The following is a 20,523-nucleotide window of genomic DNA, read 5'->3' as shown; positions in this document are numbered from 1 at the left end:
GAGCCAGAGAATGTTGGAGCATTGGAGGGCGAATGAATAAAATAAGGTTTTGATCTTTGATAGAAAAGTACACACACTGTAAGAATGTAAAACAGTGGGCATATAAATTTTGAGATGGCAAACCACATCACATGGAGGTAATGAAAAAAATCAGAGAAAAAAAATCAGAAATCAGGATTTCTAACTGGGAATCATATCCATGCAATGAGGCTGATGAATTCAGAACGATCTATAGTCTGTGTGTTACTCTCCATGCTCTGTAGGTTGCCTGGGCAGGATCGTGGAGGGTTCACCTGACCTTCCTTCCAGATGGATATTCACATTGAATGTTTGTAATAATCTTATTTATTATTGGATAACAATATATTTTATTCAACCTCTTCTGATCTGAGACAGCAATTATAAATGTGAGAAAAAATATGCATAGGAATTGAAGAAGAAAGTCATAACAGCAAACTTACTGCAATTTTTCTTTTCTCTCCTACTACATTAAACAATTGTTCAACATCCATTTTCTGTTCCTACTCACTTTGAGAAAATGTCACTATTGTGCATAATTACTACCCTGTTTTACTGCTTTTATGCTTCACTAGAGAAGTATTGCCTTCTTCCTGTACATTGTTCATGATGAACCTTAAATTTCCAAAACTACTGCTGTATTTGACTGGTGAATTGCTTCCTTTTTTTCTTTCCATTCTACATAAGAATGAATTTGCTTTCAAAAAGATAGTAAAAACTTTCCCACTAATAGCCTTAGTCCCTTACCTGGTATCCTTTCATCTTCGATTTGCTCTTTTGATGAAATTTAACTGCCTGAATATATATTATTTAGTTATTTGACTGCTAACAGCTTCATGGTAATAATTTGTTTCAAACCTCAAGTTGGCCAACTAGTATTTAAAAGTTTAATTTTTTCATAAAACCAGTGATATGTTAACCTGTTCCTTGCAGTTCTGTGAAATCTAGCTGGAAATGCAGCACAAGAACTATCTCTTCAGACTATACTTTGCTAGCTCAACAACAAAATTTTTTACACATATGAAGTTTATTTTTCTTCACATCAGCAGAAGACTCAGTTGAAGAGTTGAGTCAGTCATTAGCAATACATAATCACTGATTGTTGAGAAAATACATAAATATTAATATAAAAACCATATTGCTAATATTTTTCACAACCTATCACCTACAGTAATATAGATTTTTTTCTTTATCTTATGGAATACTGTAATTGTATTATAGATTATGCTAAATCATAATCTATATATTGCACAATATATTGTTTTGTAAAGTTTCTTACCTATTACTAATTTTTTCTGATTCTTAAGCTAAAATAATTGACTACTTTTACATTTTAGCAATTTTTAAAATGAATTTGCTTTAGAAAATTAAATTATACTAACGATATATGTTTTAGGTGCATTTTGTGAATTCTCAATCTGGCTTTTGTACATTTACAAGGATTTTTTTCCTGAGTCACATTTCCCTCTAGGCACAATTAGAATTAACAGAGGTAGCCTGGTTTACAATTGCTCTAATCTAAATAGTTATCCTATTAACATTTTAATTTTATTAGGATAAATTTAACTCAATTTTTTAATTAACTATTTTGACCACTTAAATGTTACATTTTTGGATTTCTGTGTTTTGTATTGTTCTTTAGTCTCTTGAATTTAATGCTAAGAAAAAACATCGAACTTAATCTAGTCCTCAGAGATCCATTTTAGCCATTAGGATTAGATGGGAGTTTTATAATCTTCCAAAGATTGTTCTTTGCTTCCATTAGTAGTGGTGGCAAAAGTTTGCTTTTGTCCTTGTGTTCCTTTCAGTAAAAAGTCACAAACAGTTCTGTTATTTTAGATTTTCTCAAAACATCAACTGTTTGAGCACTTGAGCTGTTTGAGACTCCACCACAGGCTACTGTATGTCAGAGCAGACAGGGATTTGTTAGGCCCTAGAAACCCCCTACCCGATCAAACCTGGCTCTGCCTAATTCCAGTACAATAAAGCAAAAAGATGTAATGCAATCCCTAACAGGGCTGGATAATGCATTTCCTTTTAGTTCTGTCATATAAATCTCCATTTCCATGGCTCAGGCACTAACTTCTCCAGTTTCTATTCTGTCATGTTTCACTCATGATAATATTTATTTTCCTCCTATGATAATTTATGTTTTGTTGATGGCTCTGAACACTAATTTTCTGTCAGCTCATCTTTTATTTTTCTTGATTGCATGAGTGTTTTTTTCTATCTACACTTCATGGTTTAGATTGATCAAATCGTAAATCCTGTTTATCTCTTTAAAATAATTATGCCATTTCATTAATAAAGCTTTTGAAATGGAAAGGCCAAGGATTACTGTATTGTTTCAGGTGAGACTTACTCAGTATTGCATAGAAGAGTGCAATTGCCTTGCTTATTTTATCAATGCTGCTGTTACCACATTATATTACAATGTTTCTCTCTTCTTTCAATCTACATTCACTTCTTAGACTTAGAAAATGTATCAGCTCCTGTGAAAACTTCAGTTCAATAGCACTGCATGTTAGTAATTTTAGGTTTTTTTGTTGTCTTTATTATTCTTGTTTAGTTACAATTGGTTTTAGCACAGATAGTATCAGAAATATTTTGTTAAATGTTGAACATTCAGATAATGCCTGAATATCACAGCACAAATATGAGGTCAACAAAACTATGAATTGAAGCTGAGTTCAGAAATACTAAGCCTTTTACCAATTACTTGGTTTCTGATTTGCTGTGGAAAGGGGTTCTACATCCAATTCCAAATTCTACTCAAACTCTTTTTTTTTTTTTTTTTTTTAATATTGGTTTTGATATAAATAGGAAGAGTTAGCTTAAACTCTGAGGATGTAATTCTAATTTGTCTGATGTCAACTACACGGAAGAAAATTAAATACCTTTAGCTCTCTCTGGTCTCCATTACCTTTTCTCAGCTGCCTGTTACCAGGCAACTTGCAAGCTTGCTTGAATTTGTCTGGTTTTGAAACTTGACTTAGGCAGAGAGTATAGCTACAGTTCAAAATTAGTCATATGCATTGTTATTACAAATATATTTGTTTCACAAATTTGCAGTAGTTCTCTTATGAATGATATAATAGAGCTCCATGAAATGCATTCAGTAGCCAGAGTTCAAATATTGTAGATCTATGCAGTAACCTTTCCAATAATTTCCAGGGTCATGCCATTTTCCCCCTCTAGTTACTCCTGTTTTTCTACAGCAAGTCAGCCATCACTGGGATTGAAACAAAAGAGGGACAAATTTGCCTCTGGCCCTCTTCCCCCCATATGACCAAAGCAGTAAACTTTGCCTTGTACTGCTGCCAAACTACTTATTCAATTCATATGCAAAGACGACATGAAAAATATGGCAATTTAAAATGCCCTTCTTTGCTATTTTCTACAGTTGCAAATCTGTCCAAAGAAAGTTTTATTTTTCCTAGATTCCCATCACAGATATTTGGAAGGCTCTAAACAATGTGCTAACATTGTTTGGCTCTAAGCTCAAAAGTTTAGAAAGCAATGTGTGATTGAGATACTGTCTCAGCTTCAGAAATACTTACACAGATGATCCAGAGATAGAATGAATTCAAACCTGGGTACAGACAATAAGCACTGGCAAATATCTGTCTCTGGAACACTGCTTATGAGATAAAGAAAATGGTGTTCAATCAGAAACTGAATCTCATAAGCAATGCCTAACTTAACAAAATGAAAAGCTCAGCAGCACTTCTACCCCATTACAGAAATCCAGGTGGAGACAGTGCTCTCACAGCACTGCACACTCACAGGTCATGGAGAACAAACACAGGTCAGACCCATGGCATGTGGCATGACACCTTCTCACCTCTCAGTGCTGTCCTGCAGTTCAGCCAGAGTTAAACAGAAGGATTTGTTGTTAGGCAGAATGTGGTCATATTCAGGCTCTAAAAAAAAAGCGGGCAAATCATGGCCTCATTCAATCTAATAGATTCATGAAGCCAAAATTATACTTACAGTTTTGTAATGTGAGCTTTCCTTTCAGAAATGTAATATATTTCCAAACCCTGTTTCGATCATTTATTCTCATTGGTATTTTTATTGCAGTTTAAAGAGGAAATATTAGGTACTTTTGTTCTTTATACATTCTTTTTTTGTCAGCAGAGCTGTATCCATTGTTCAGTTGTTTTCAATACACAGTAATACTGATCTCTGAAAAGAGATGCAAGCACTTTCTCCTTCCTGTCCCTAGCACCCCAGCACCTCATCTTAACCTTAGAATAAAGATTAATAAAAAGAAAGTGTTGGTGCTTCTGAGGGTTAACCAGAGAGAGTTTGGATTTCTACCCATCAGCTGTAGGTGAGAAACTACTGAAATCCCACAGTGGCATCAAGATTACTGGGAGGCCATAAATGCCATCTATATAACAATAAATTTAGTCCTCTGAGATGCTCTAAATGCATTCTTTTAAAAATCTTGACTTAAAGTTCTTAGTTTTACAAATACTTCTATATGCACTAAGCTTTACTCTTACTCACAGGATTGGAACATATCCATTAACAAAGGACAAAAGTTATCAAAGTCAGGGAGGCTATGGCAGGGAGTTTTTATTCTTTCAACAAATATGTGTGATCATAATACAGTCTCTCGAAAAGACTACTGTAGTATTTACTAAGTGGGTAATGGAAAAAATAGTTTCAGTTTCAGATACCATTTTATTGTTATATACAAAACATATTCTTTGTGATGCATAAAACAATAAATGCATGTAAGAGACAAGCAGAGTGAAAGGCTCCAGTATTCCATATTGAAAAGTTTGAGAGGAAAAGATAAGAAGAAAATCAAACAGATTAAGAAATTACTTAGTTGAAACTATATTTCTGAAAGATGGAGTAGCTCTCCAGTCTTTGATAGCACTATTTTTATATGCCTTCTAGTCACAATTGCAAAAGTTTTTTTCTCTGAAATATATGCATATCTTTATATATATATATATATATATATATATATATGTTAACTTTCAGGAAAGTTAACATAAGACTTGCTTAAAAAAAAATCTTGTCACCTTCAAAATTTTTCCCACAAAAAATATCTACCTGACAGTGGGTGGATGGCTTCCTGATACTCCTTCTCCCCTTCTGCTAACAAATTGAATCTGCTTATAGAATTGTTTAAAGGAAAATCATTCTTCTTCTTCATCCACTTTTCTTAGTTCCTGTTGGTACTTGCTCATTTACATATCGAGAATTTTGTTTATTTTGTGTTTAGCAAAAGGGTCCTGATTTAGCTAATGCTTCTGGTCACTGTAGGAAAATAAGAGATGGTAATTATTTTATTTGTGTGGATAACTGCAGGACAGCCAAGCCAAAGTCTTCAGAGACTCTGAACTACTATCACATCTGTAAGAAGGATGCCTAAAATACCTGAATTCTAATTATTCTTGAAATGAGAGAAATGTCTCAAGACAAGAAATAGTCATGTGGTAAATCAGGAGGGGTAAGAGGGAAGATGCAACTTCCAATCAACCATTTAAAATTCTGCTTAGTTTTGATTTAGCATGACCTTAAAGTGTGTTAATAAAAAAGCAGCATCTCTGAAAGTGTTGATAATATTTTCATATCCCTTATGAAAATAAGAAATGGACTGAGGCTATGGGCTATGTCATTTATTGGCAAATTAGATAAATCTTAAACTTTATCTTCTGACTGCCTACTTAGTTAGTTACCCCTAAGACATTAATCCATTGAAAAGAAGATATCATCTTTCAGGAGAAACATGTCAAAAATATTTTGATAAAGTATTTATAATCCCTAAAAACAGATGGCTGTTCCATAAAGATTGTCAGCTGAGAAGATTTGCTGACAGAAACATGTTAAACAACTTTAAATTTTTTGAGGGAAGAACTTGCACCACAAAATCAGATGCAATCTTCTATTAATCAATCACAGCCAGTTGATTTTTTGACAGCAGGACCATGCTGAATGTAATTTGATTGTCTAGCACTTTTTCTGATTAATAATACCTGGGTAAGTTGAAACTTGATGGAGACAGTTTAAAAGCACATCACTTGCTCAAAATATAGGTAGAATGAGCTGAGAAGAAAATAATTTCTTATGTAAAGATAAAGGAAAATCCATGGGATTTTATTCATACGTGAGAACATAGGTTTTGTTTTGGTTGAGACAATAGTAGCTAGCATTTAAACTTTCAGAAATATAGTATAAATCCCTCCAAAGAAGACATATTATGTGAGCAGTTTATAGTATTTGAAATTTCCCATATTCTTGAGTCTTTTCTGTATGCATAAAGTGCCTTTCTGATGGAAAGAAAAACACATGGCAAGGCAGGGCTCAGTAAATTGTTGCACTTCTTCCCAGTTGAAGAGGTCAACAGGATCATATAGTCTAGGGGACAGAAAGACACAGAGAGACAGAGAAACATAGTCAGAAGAACAGCTGCTGACAGATATTCTCCTCTTTAGTATGTTATTTATTGATACTTGATAGTGGAAGTCTTGCTGTCTCTCCAAGCATTCTCTCCAAGAATGCTGCTGTCTCTGACCTCTTGTCAACAGTACTTCCTCAGCTCAGGAGTCTCTCAGATGTCAGCTTGGCAGATCTCCATAGATTCCCTATTTGTCATTCATGCTTCTAAGATGTTGGTGGCTCTCTTTCAGGTGGGTTAGAGACAATGATTAATTGAACGAAACAGCCAAACCATAATGAATGAATATTCAAAATACTTATCCCACATTGGAACCTTCCAAAATACATTGTATAGTTGCTACTATGTTGCACAAATTAGGCTTTGATTGTAAAATTTATGTTGGTTTTGTTATGACATCAATGAAAAGAAACAGATCTATAATGCAAAAAACAGCATTAGGTTGCTCTGAGACACTTCCACTGGTTTTTTTGCTCATGCTCTCCTGATACCACCCAGAGAAGAGGAGGAAGTGCTGTAAATTGTGGCAAACAAAATTCTCTCGTTATTATCTTGCTAGTGACCATGCCAGAAACTGTCAATTATCCCTGGATTAGTTAGGGATAGGAATCATAGTAAATTCTACTGTAATCTGATTAGATTTTCTCTGGGCTTTGGTGAGAGTGCATTGGGTATAACTGAAGGGCTCTATACTTTTAGAATACAAATATTACCAGGAATTGCCTAGCAATAAAAGAATTTGAATTTCCCGATGACAAATAAATTCAAGTAGCAAAGTCTAGCCAAGTGTTTGAGAGAAACTTGTTTGGCAAGCAGTCACTGAATCCACATTGGATTTGGAGAAGAAAAAAGGGGTAAAGACATCAAAGATCAAAAAATTATTTTTTATTTTTCACAATTTTTAACTAAGTAGAAAAGTATAACTAAGGTTTTAGACTTTTCAAATCTCTTTATTGATGTGGATTGAAAAATGTACTTTAGAAATGCATAGTAAAGCATAAAGAAAAAAATGATGAAAGCCATGTGTTAAGACTCTGTAAAAATCTAACCCAGAGGTAAGAAAAAAGTGAAAAAAACAATAGCATCATTCAATCAGAATGATGCAAATAGTTAAGGCATCATAGCTATGACTCACAAAATAATTGCATATTTTGCATTCGCTTTTAAAACTGACAATGCAAGAATTCTATATTAAAAAACAATGAGAAATAACATTCCACACTGATTTAGGGATGTTCAGTGGCAGAGAGGATTCAAGGCAGGTTAGCCCTCATCTGCACAGCTTTCTTTTTCCATATTGCAGTTTGAAAGATGTTTGTAGTACAACAGCCCTTGTCCCCCTGATTCAGAGCCCATATTAACTTGTACCAACTTATTCCAGGTCTACTCTACAAATGTTCTGATGGCAGCATCACTTTACTGTTTTGTGACCATTTAAACCTGAAAGAACAGTTCACACGACCCTAATTTGTGGGCTTATCCTCTGCCTGCATACAAAATATATATTATTTATAGCACTCTAGATTATGATCACTGAACTAGTCATAGTACACTCATTTTGTTCACACTGTAAATACAGCATATTTAGATGTATGATAAGTAGCATTGCTAGCCTGAGTAAGCTGTAAATCTACACTAGAGTGCAGTTTCTCAAAGTACATTGTGGCAATGAAACTAGTTGAAGTCAGCATTGACAAAATGCAGTGTGGAAATAGCCTTTGTTGATAGACAGGATTCTGCAGGGAAAGCTATATAATTTCAGAGACTGCAACAACCAAACACAGTTTAGGGAGATACTTTCACAGACTTGTAACAAGTTCTAGTATTTATTGTCTATTTTTCAATTTAAGAGCTGAGTGTGCTCTCAGCCACAGGATAAAGTTTACTAAGGAAGACAATTGCAGAATTATGCATATAATAATGGGGGTGTTCAGAGTAGTTTGTGAGACCACATGCAGAATTCCTACAGACACAACCCTTGCTCAAGAGAATCGTGATGACATGAGAAATGAAAACTACCACAAACTCTAAAAAGGTTGGTGACAGTAGCCATTTGGTTCAATACATTAGGCATACTTTCACTGACACCTATTGTAACTCATAATCAGATTTGTAATACCTTAACCATGACTACAAGCTACTTCAAATGAGTTGATAATTTAGATACTATTTCTTTCTCGCTTGCTTTCTTCCTTTCTTGTATTATTATTCTTATCTTTCTTCTCAGTGTTTTGGATACTTTTTTTTCCAGCAGATATAAGGAGCACCACTGGTAAGTGGTAGGTACACTCAGATTGTCTGCCAGCAATACGATAGAACATTGGTAGATAAATAAGCATTTTTGCATCTGAACTACCTTCTCAATTCTTAAAAGGTATTTTTTATCTGCAGCAAAATAAATATTTGAAGTTCTTAACTATAATAAAGTGAAATTATTTTCATTCATTATTTTAATTAATGTTACCTCATGAAAAATAAACTTATCTAAAAGACAGTACGTAACTCCTCAGTAGTGTTATAGAAGCAGAAATTCTTCAGCTCCCATTCTTAATTTGTACTCATATCTGGTTATGGTTTTCACACCCCAGAAAATTGTATATTACTAAGTCAGATGTCAGATGTCACTGCATTATGGTGTTTCTACATTTAGAAACAAAGCTGAAAAGCATGAGATATTCTTACAGGTACAAATGGAGCACAATGGTACAAAACCTGAAGCATGTGATGTCAGAATGCAGTTTGATCCATTGCTGTAGCACTCTGATGTGCAAACATGCAAGGAAAAATGTATTAACCATATATACTCATAATTCTTTATTTTCCCTTCATTTAACAGAAACCCTAGGGGGGAATCAATTACTTGAACACAGTAACAAATTAATGCTATGGTCAAGGTTTACAGCATAACCCAGTGGAAGTGATCCTGCTCCCAAGTCTAGTATGAAGTTTGACATAAGATTCCATAGCACAAGCAGTCAATCCAATATTTGACATTCCTGCAATAAGCACAAATTCAAAACATGCAGTTGTATGCACACTAAGTCTTTTACAAATGTAGTGATAGAACTTCAGCACTGCTTTAGGTACTCAATTATTTACACATAGTGACTTTATTGTTTCTGGTTGATACTGATACAAGCATAGAAAAAAAATATTTGAGTCACATGAAAATGAAAGAACTCCAGTTCCCAAAATAGAATGAAACTTATTATTTTCTGCATAATAGTATAAATTTATGGAACTGACGTGAATGAACTTCAGGTAGCTTGAGAACACTGTATCTATAGCTGTCAAATACTCACATGTCAAGACCTTGATGGACTCATTGTCAAGAGGTGCTTGCGTGGTTTATTATATTTATGCCAGGGATTTATGGATTTTGTGCCCTATTAATTCCATGTTTTCTAGTTAGTTTTTGAGTTACGCAATGCATTTGAGGCTTTGGAAGGACCTTCTAAGGAAGGAAGGAAGACAGATGATGTCTGTGATCTAAGAGTTTTGGTTTTCACTCACCTGTGATTTTTCCTGTCATCACAGTATAATTTTCCCTTGTTTTTATTTTTTGTAACTTAGGCCATCACTCTTGAGTTGAAGTCACAGCTCATACACAGTGCCTGTTTAGCACTGTGCGTTATACATCTTATCTATTAAAACATAATGATTGCAATATTTAAAAATTATAGTGAATTTAATGTGCAGAAAGCCTGAAAATAAGATGATGAGACATCGGCAGAGGTTGCCCAGACAAGCTACAGATGCTCCATTTCTTCAAGGCCAGGCTGAGCAACCTGGTCTAGTAGGAAAGTGTCCCTCTCCATGGCAGGGTAATTGAAACAAGCTGGTCTTTAAAGTCCCTTCCAATCCAAACCATTCTATTAGTCTAAGAAGCAGTGTTATTGTCTTCCATTTTAGTGTCCTGATCTTATTAAACCAAGGAAGTTTCACACTGTTTATTGGAGGCACTGCTCTTAAATTATTGTTTGCTTTTAATTATCTGTTTCTTCTCTGTTTATTTTGTGGTATTCAAATATGGAAGTTTTTTTCCTGTTTTTAGTCTCTGAAAATATACAATGACTCATTGAGTAATGCTTCTCCTATAATTTTAATGTGATATTGTCTATTTTCTGAATCACTTTATGTAAGATAGAGAAAATTACTTACGTAAACACTTTGCTATCTAGCAGCCTTAGGTAAGGATTATTAACCCAAATCTGATCCGGTTGCAATCAAAGACAGTTTAAGCTTGTATTCAGAGTTACTCAGTTCTTTAAGAGAAAATATAAATATCTTTAGTAATCTCTGTGTATTAAAGCATAAGATATCTCAAGTTGGAAGAAACCCATAAGGATAACCAAGTTCAGCTCCTCAGCCTTTTCTCTAAACTGAGCACTCATCTGTGTTTATCATTCTGCTCCCTAGAGGCTGTGTCTGCATGTTATGCAAAGTATTTTTCAATAACAGTTTATATGCTGTTCTTGGTCTGGTGATATGACTTACATAATGTAGATTGCAGCAATGTTTCTTAGCTTCTTAAAAAGTATTTTGATATTGTATGAGTACTTGAAGAAATGGAGGTTAAGGAAGAAAAAATGTGAAAGGCCAATTTCTCAAATGAAGCTTGCTGTCTGCTGTTTACTTTCTGACACTTTTTACAAGAACTGAATAAATAAATTGTCACACAACAGGAAACATTAGTTTCCATGTGAAGTGAGGTCATCAGTACCAAGGCAGCATGAAGTGCTTTTGTCCTTAATAGTCAGCCAGTGAGAGAGCTGTCATTTCTCCAGTGGGAAACATCATCCTTTTTGCAGAGCGCTGTGTGTACAGCATAGGAAATTAAAGAGAAATACTGTTATGCCATAGTCATAGCAATAATGATGAACATTCAGTTGCAATCCTGAACAGTTCCTATAGGATTTTTCTGGGACAACAGGCAAGATTATGTGTAAATTGGGATTTACAATGATGACTCTTGGTATTTAGTCAGGTTACACTTGGTTGAATGGAGACACTAATACAGAAGTGTGGTGCACTGCATCTCTGACTGAGCAAGGACTGAACAACACATTTGTTTTCATATAGACACACACATTTTCAGAGAAATATGGAAGTTAAGAGGTAATTGTATCTTTAAATGTAAATCCATCTTGCTGTCAGGAGGATTCCTATATAAGACATATTCTACTGCCCAGACAAAACCACTTCAAGCAACAGATCATCTTCAGCTTCTGGAAAGAAAAGCTCTATGCCAACAGGAAGCCTATCCTAAGAGAATTTTTCCTGATATTCAAATGTTCCCTATCTTAAATAAATCCCCTTATTTCTACAAATAACCTATATAATTTAAATTTTTTGATAACCTTTCTTTTTTGTTGTCCTTCACATCTCAAAAACTTCTCATGTCTCCCTGCAGTTGTCACTGTGCTAGGTTATACTTAGCTATAACCTTTTCTCCCACAAGTTTTGAGATGTAATTTTTTAGAGTGAAACATAGAAACACCACCACATGCAATGTATAGAATATAGCGCAGCCAGTGATATAGCCAGCCTTCCAAGTAAATATACTTTTGTTAGTGTACCTCAGGATAAATAAGTAGATGTGTATGAGGAGATTGATATTAATAACTTACTACACAGATCTGTAAATAACAGCACAAAGTGAAATAAGGAAAAGAAACTTTTTTTTGAATATCAAAAAAATACAGCAAGATGAATGTTCGTATGGAGACAGCATTGCTGGTAATTCCATCCTCTGAATAAATTGACAGTGCAGTGGAAGAACATTAAAGAGTAAGGTAAACAGAATCAACAACAGAAGAGTGTAGTCTAGGTGACAAAAGGAGTAGGCCATCCAGGTCTCTTATTTATGCAGATTCCTGCCTGAAAATGAATGATTGTGTCATAAAAAATGCCTTTCAATCCACATATCATGCTTCTGTCTTAAATAAAAATGATTTAGCAAAACATTTCTTAAGAAAACATAGTATCTATTAACTGATTAAAACACTCTCAAAATTATCATGCAAGCATAACTTTTCTGCCAAAACAATTTAAAAACCCAAAAACAACAACAACAACAACAGCAATAAACCAGATCTGAAATTGCAGACAAAAACTATGAAATAAGGATGTATTTACCTTGGATAAAAAATGGGATTTAATAGTACTGTACCAACTACTTTAGGAGAGGATGCAGTGTTTCAGACAAAGACCAGAGAATGTTGATAGGTTCTAATGCCTGCATATGACATATATCAGATTATATGACAAATTATAATATTACTCTTTGCAAAAGCCTGCTTCTGCAGATTAAATAAAATGCTTCCTGCAGCCAGCTGGCATCTGCAACAAAGCCATATGAGTACATAGTTTGATTATTTATTCCTTTAGAGCATAACAGATTATGACTGTGTGCAGGCACTAATTGAGAACTTATTTAGACATAGATATTTTTTTTTTGATCCGGGTGTCCGCTTTTAGAAAAAAAAATACTGGCCTGAATTCAGACAACTTCTTGCACAAGCCATGTGCATGTGTGAGGATGACAGTAGGAGATACCTCCACTGGGGTAGTTTCACATTTGCAAGGCAGTATGCTGTATTAACAATGGCAAATTTTTTTCATAGCAAGAAATGCTTAATCCATTTATAAGTAATCAGATAATGCCAGAAAATTGTTGTGTTTTTAAGGTTTGTTTTTTTGTTGTTGTTGTTTTGGTTTGGTTTGGTTTGTTTTATGAAATTATGTTTAGAATTTTGGACCTCAAATATGAGCTACACCATTAGCTTTTGTTAATTCACACAATTTTGGAAACAAAAGTCAAGACCAATGTTCCTTCCAGGTAAGTGAAAAATGGCCAAACAATTGGCTGCATTTGTAAAACATAATCATGGTGTTACTACTAGATAGATGAGATGAAAAAGGTCCTGAAGAATGGTCAGGGAAGCAGGCAAAAATATCAAAAGCCTGTCAAAGACTGATTCAGAATAACAAAGGTAACAAGGTTTACCTTTTAAAGATGATCTCATCTGACAAGCTTCTGTCAATCATCACTGTGTATGGAGAAATTAATATTTTCTTGAAGTCTTTTTGGAAGGCAGCAGTTTGCAATGCTTTTAAGAGCTGTGATTTTGTATGATGTCCTGTAAGAATTGAGCCAATTCTATTAACTTTTCCTAAATTCACTTTACACAAACAGGTGCACTCTGTTTCACAAGAACAAGTTTTCTCAATGGACAACATTTGTCTATTTTAGACTATGTAAGTTTGAAGATCTTTCCTGAGGCCTTGTTACTTAGCCCATAAAGTCTATTTTCCTCAGACACACTGGCCAAGAATTGACCTATAGTGAAAAAGACACAGCTGATTCCTAAAGATTCTTTATTTACTGTATTTGCTCATGGTGTTTTCGAGTCATGACAGTTGACAGAGCAATGGGTTCATGCATGTCCCAGGAGAGACCCCAGTCCATTTAAAGGGAATGGCAATTTATCCAAAGCCCTGATTCATGCCTTTCCATGCCTCTCTGCAATGATCATGTTCATTCACAAATGCTGTTACTATTTATACCACATATTACTTTTAAGAAGGCATAATTATTTTGGGTTTGGATTTTTTTTCCCCAGAAAAGTCAAAACATGTTTTTTATGCACAAAACCATGAGGGATTTTATAAACCTCTCTGTGCAGTACTGGCTTTCCAAGTAAGATCTTTTCATCTTGTTGATTTGATCCTAATTAAATAAAATCATTTTACAGTGTAAAATTTACATTTTACAATGAGATATAATGTTTGTTTCATCCTAATTATTTGCCTGTGTAGCTAGCTACCCTTTCTGTCTGTCTCTTTATCTATCTATCTATCTATCTATCTATCTATCTATCTATCTATCTAATCTCCTTAGACCCCTCCATGGGACAAGTAGTAATAGTAGTAATAGTTTGTGTGATACCAGTGGTATATAAACTTGAGCAACAGAAATGGAAGATAAATTAAATACTTCTCTTTCCTTGCTTATCTTAACCCCCTCTTTGCTCTGTAAATTAATAATATGCATGTATAGTATCCCAGGAAAATGGTTTCATTATTTCAATATTTGATGTCTTTTAATTATGAAAATGTTCTCTCCTTCCAGTTCTTGGAAAATAAGTACAAGACATTAGTCTATTTGCAGTGCTTTACTATCTAAATTTTAAGCTGGAATGAAAAATGGATTGCATCTGCTGCAGAAGTCAAAATGTCAGCAGCTAGAACTTTTGGGTCTTATGAAAACAGACTCATTTCAGATGAGATTGTTGTGAATGCAAAACCTTATGGAAAAAAAAAGAAAATGAGGGGAAAAGAAATAAACCCAAACAGCAGATTAAATGTTGATGAGGTGCTAATTGACACATCATCTTTTCTACTCTCAAGCATTCGTGGTACTGTGCTAACATGACGCTTCCATTCATTAAGGAAAAAGAAATCCATACTGTGTTAGCTGTCATTATACCATATTGGTCCAAAATTCATAGCATCAGGAGCTAGAACTGCCTTATGCTTATATTTCCCCTCTTCCCCCAATGTGTTATACAAACTTTGGTTTTGTAAAAAATAAATAATACAAGGGCAAAAATGTATAGCCTAACTCAGAGTACTGATTTCTATGTGAGTATGCTTGTTTTTCGAGTGACCCATACTTTATCCTTATGATCCTTGTGTATGATTCCACACTTGGAATGGTTTCTGCAAAAATGGTCTGTTAGTTTTCATGCATGATTTAATTTTAGGGAAGTCTACTTTATTATAGTCAACGTTGTTAGCCCAGTATTTATTAATAAGCTTCTGTCACTTTTAAGAAGCAACTGCTATCTTTATTAATGTCCAAGAAATTTATACCCACAGAATGAAAACATAACTTCAGGTGCCTAGGGGATGAAGGCTGAAACAGATTTCATTACCTATAGATGAGTTTCAGAGATCTTCCAAAAATTACATCAGTATTAAAATCACCATGGAAACAGAAATTATGGTAATTCAAACCTTTAGAAATAATGAATACTGCAGCATTTTCAGCTTCCACCTTGCCCCTTCCATAATTCTTACACTGTCATGATTTTGAGACTCAGGTTGTTCAAGGGTGTAGTGAAATTTCTCGCCCAGGAATCTGGCTCAGAAGGAGACCTGTCTTTTTGCCTCCTTTATAATGTACTGGGGTTGGCAGGTGGCATAAGTACTAAATAGTGATCCCACACAGACTTCTAATGCTTTTCCCATTTGACCAATAGCTCTGGCTTGTGAATAATACCATTTCCACTGGAAGTGATTTTTTTAGTATTTACAGAAACTGAAACAATCTTTGCATGAACTAACATACAACCAAGAAAAAATTCTCTTCTTTATCTTCTTGAGGAAATACATAATAATAACAGTAAGTGTTTACATGACCTCACTTTCTTAAGTAATTCACCTGGCCAGCCATAGCAGTCCAGAACAATTAATATTTGGTTGTTTATAGTCTTTTTTCCCTAGTTAATGAATCAGATTTGCATTCTAAAATATATATAATAATAATTTTTTGTAGTGAAAGCTGCTAAGATTTGTTCCTGGATTAATTTTTTTCAAATATCATGCTTTATTACAGCCTTGTACTAGATTTTGTTTTTGCACCCATCTAAAAGCAGGCTTTTGATCTTCGTTAAGCAAGTGTACCCCAACTACCCTCGGTATGATAAAAAAAGCTAAATTGGGAAGTTTTCTTGAGAAATACCGTGAAGAACTGTACTGTGAATCCATTACAAGCTAAAGTGATAATACTGTAATTTTAGGATGGCAAAGAAAGTATGAGCCATGAGAAGTTTGGAAAAGTCTTCAGCTGGAACTGTTTAAGCTTTCAGAGAAGGTTGATAAATAAATTCTTGTTATGTGTATTCCCTTTTTGTGCTTTAAAAGAAAATACCACATGCACTGAGACCCAAAACAAATATATTCTGTAAAAAAACAGAAAGAAAGAAACAAGCCAGCCTTCTGCTAAGTCCAAGGTCCAAAACACTGATTTTGATTCTTAAAAACTAGAATTCAGTCATAGAAAATAAAATGCTAACAGAAATGTTGAATTAAATGATCATTTTACTCTTTAACAGTAAAACTAAAAATGAAGCACTACACAGGCATTTTTGATAATTCTTAAGGACTAGGAATTATTCCTTTGGGTTTTTTTGATCCCTAAATACTGAACATCCTCTTTAAATGAAAAAGAGGCTCTGTGTGCTTTTATGTCATGTTTTCTGTTGCAACTACTCTTCCAGATAGAATTTTTTGAGGATTGTTACTAGCTAGTTCATGAGAACCTTTGTCTTAGTATTTAAAAACAAGAGAATTGTCAACCCAGGAGCATTTTCAGCATCTGCTTTTCACAGCTGATATCCTCTGGCTCCATAACTTTATTTCCCTGTGAGCCTCTGCTGACCAGGTTTCACACTAACTTGTTTGAAAATTATGGAATATGCACTCTCTGGGTGGGACTTTGGGGACTTGTATTTTCCACATTTCCACTGCAAAGAAAAACCTGCATTGAATCTAGTAATATATCACTGTATTACAACCATCAGGGCATTTAATTTACAACTTAAATCAGTTGGGACTTGCTGATGCTAGACAGTAATATACTGTCAGTTTAAAACCCCTGGATATTGCAGCTCAGGGTGCAACGGGCTGTCAGTCAGCAGAGTGACAAAGTGACAATTTATGGTTTGTAAAAACCCAGCAGATAAATTGCAAGAAAAGTGCACTTTGACTTAAGCAGCACACTGTGTGGAATGTGTTTTTGTTGAAAGGACTGTGTAAGGTGAGAGGAAATTTCTTCTATGCTGTCTTTATTTTAGGGTCTTAAAGGGCCTGTTTACTGCTTGAGACTTTTAAAGAAATGCAGCAGAGTGAAATGTATATACTGAGGATTTTTCTTTGATAATGCAGGGATAGTTATCTTGTGTAGATTTTTATAACCTCACTGTAACCCACCAGATCTGTACAAAAGGTAAGTGCAGTTCAGTGTGTGCTGGGAGGAGGAAATACATATTGGAAGCTGCTGCTGTGGTACTGAAATGGCCAGAAGTTTTTAAGAAACAGGGTGCTTTTAAGTGTTAAAGAAACATAAGGAAGACAGGAGAGACAGATTTGTGGATGGAGAAAAAGGCCTGATACCTCAAATGTTATGGAAGCAAAAAAGGAGAACTTTCTTTGTGAGGTATCTTCCTGGCCTGTGTAAGCAAAATAAAAAGTGAATTGGGAGCCTATTGAGATTCATCTGAAAAAGGTTGGAGTGAAAGAAAAAGACTTTTTTACTTATGGCTTCTAATTCCACTGTACCCTGGGTTTTGACAAGAGCCATTAATTTTTTTTTTTTTTTTTTTTTTTTTTTTTTTTTTTTTATGGAGGGAGATTGTGTTGGGTTTGGGGTTTTGTTTGTGATTTCTTTTGGTTGTTTGGTTTTTCTTTTGTGCATGGTTTGGTTTCAGTTTTGTGGTGGATTTTTCATTTGGCTTTTTTAGCACTTGAGGAACTGTAAAAATAATCAAAGCTTAAAAAAATTGCAAGTTTTCTCCACACCAAAACTGGCCAATCCTGAGCAAATGGCTTCAGCCATCAAATTATTGTGTCAGTTTATTTTCATAAGGCTTCCCACCTTTTGCCTCTTCATGAATGATTTGAAAGAAAAGAATTGATTGGAATGCAAATTTTGAATTTTGTAAACTGAGAATGAAGCATTCTTTAAGCTAATATGCAGACAAGTGTATGTTACAAAGAATCTAAAAACAGGAAAAGGAGACAAATTCATCAAATTTCACCTAATTTGTGTATTTTTAAACAAAGAACAATATTGTTGACTTGGAAAACCAGCAACTGCATATTATAGGGAATAATTTTGCCTTACCTCTTGAATTACATGGCTTGTATTCTAAACACATATTGACCTGTACTGTACACTTTTAGTGCTGTTCTGGTCTATTGCATACTGTAATTAGCAGCTATTCTCGTTTTTTAGATTGAATTCTATTGCCTCCAAAAGCTTTTTGAATATGAAATCCCTTACTACACTCTCCAAGCAAAAGACTATTAAATGCATATAAAACAACTATTGTCTTATGCCCCTTCACTGTAATTCAGTCTTGACCCCTCAGGGTACTTAGCTGCTAAATCAAAGTAGGAAAGTTGTAATTTTGTCCTCATGCTCTCTTGAGATTTGGCCAGTCTGCTAAAATTTTCCTGAGAGATGACAACAAATATGAAGAGATTTTTTTTTTTAAATTAGGTCTTTCTGATATGACTGATAGTCATAGAAGCATCACAATAGAGAAGATCTGAGTAGGATAGGAATTAAATTAATTTGTTGAACTCAACAATAATTGATAATTATTTACACTATATGACATGACAAACTATGGAGTAGCTATTCATTCATACTCCTAATGCAATTTTTTTCTCTCACATAGACCATCAATACTAAAGATTTTTAGATTGTTTCCCTAACGCATATATAGGTACCCAAGGCTTAAGAGATCAAGCAAATTCTTAAGAATCTCAAAGTGACTCAAAGCAGGGAAAAGAAATGTCATCTGAATGCTTCTAACTTTGGCTGACATTTTTGAATCATGAAATGAATTGTAATTGTTGATATTCTTCAATAACTGCTAAAAAGATCTTCTTTCTTCAAAGAATTACTTATATAAAAGTCATGATTGAGATGTAATCCTGCAGCTCTTGAGGACCCATAATTCCATGTGAAATTTTATTATTCTTTTTTCACACATTTATTATTCCTTGAATTTAAAATCAAATTCTAATACATGTTCTATCCAGAGGACAATTGTGCATTTCTAGCAAAGATGAATTTCCTGTTGGAAGGAATTTTCTGATATCAGATTTTATGTTTTTAATACAAATGAATTTGTATTAATTTTAATTTTAAAATAGATACTTAGTGTTATATTGCAGAGGGGAAAAAAAGCCCAAACACAATCAAAAAAAAAAAAAATTAATTAGAAATACCTGAGATAATGATCATATTGTTTGTTTGGCTCTTTTCTTTTATTCTCTTTTTTTTTTTTTCTTTTAATTTATTTTCTTTTTCTTATTCATCTAGGTAAATATTTCTATCAGATGTAGAGGAATATAGTCATTAAAAGTTAAGGTTTAAAAAATCCAGCTTCACATCAATACTGATCCTTTCTATTGTGAAATTACTTTTTCCACCTCATTTAATGATAGCAGCTTGGCAACCGTGATGTGCTTCTATTTTATTTTTAACTTCACATCTGATGGATGCATGTGTGAGAGACTTGGCAATTACAAAGGTATTTTTGTTACTTACTATGCAGTAGTCTCCTGCCCTTTAGTGTGCAGTAGGATTCTACTATAATAGAGTTGAACTTCTGATAGTTCCAGATGAGCTTTCAGGAGCCAGGCTTGCAGCTGTTTCTGTGCTGGAGATACTTTTGCACTGTGCTACATCTGTGTCTGTAGTCAGCAGTGTCCTTTTAGAAATCATGATTCCAAATCAAGCCCAAACCCTTCCTGGAACTTACGAGTATTTTTTCTCTGCCTATGCAGAGCTTTTTGCACAGAGCTGGGCATTTTCAGCCATCAGCCAAGTGGAGCAGGCAGCCCAGGCTGTCAGTAGTGACCTTGCTAAGGGGTCCTAGAAAGGGGGCATAAAGACAGGAGTGGGGTAAGACCAAGGCAGTGTGAATCTAGTTGTTTTTGAGGTCAGTTATTTGGCTTTGTAAGAAACTGTTTCACATTGAGTACTGGGTGCCTTTGTTTTGTAGGAATGTAGATAGAAACATGTTCTTTGCCACAGAAACCATGCCAGCTGAGAGCAGGTAAATGATCGGCTTCTTTTTGAGAAATACATCCACTCTTTGCTATGGGACCGGTAGATAATCTGTTCTGAACACTTATTTTACTAAGAACTAGTAAACCTGAACTTTTGCTTATTTTCATCACTAAAATAAGACAGAAAATAAAAAAATTATTAGTGAATCAAGTCACTGTGTATGTAATATAGGGTGAATTTTGGGAATGTGGAGTCAGAAAGAACAGAAGTT

Source organism: Agelaius phoeniceus, chromosome 6 (assembly GCF_051311805.1).
Source record: "Agelaius phoeniceus isolate bAgePho1 chromosome 6, bAgePho1.hap1, whole genome shotgun sequence".
Lineage (NCBI taxonomy): Eukaryota > Metazoa > Chordata > Aves > Passeriformes > Icteridae > Agelaius > Agelaius phoeniceus.
Note: the sequence above shows the minus strand (reverse complement) of the source record.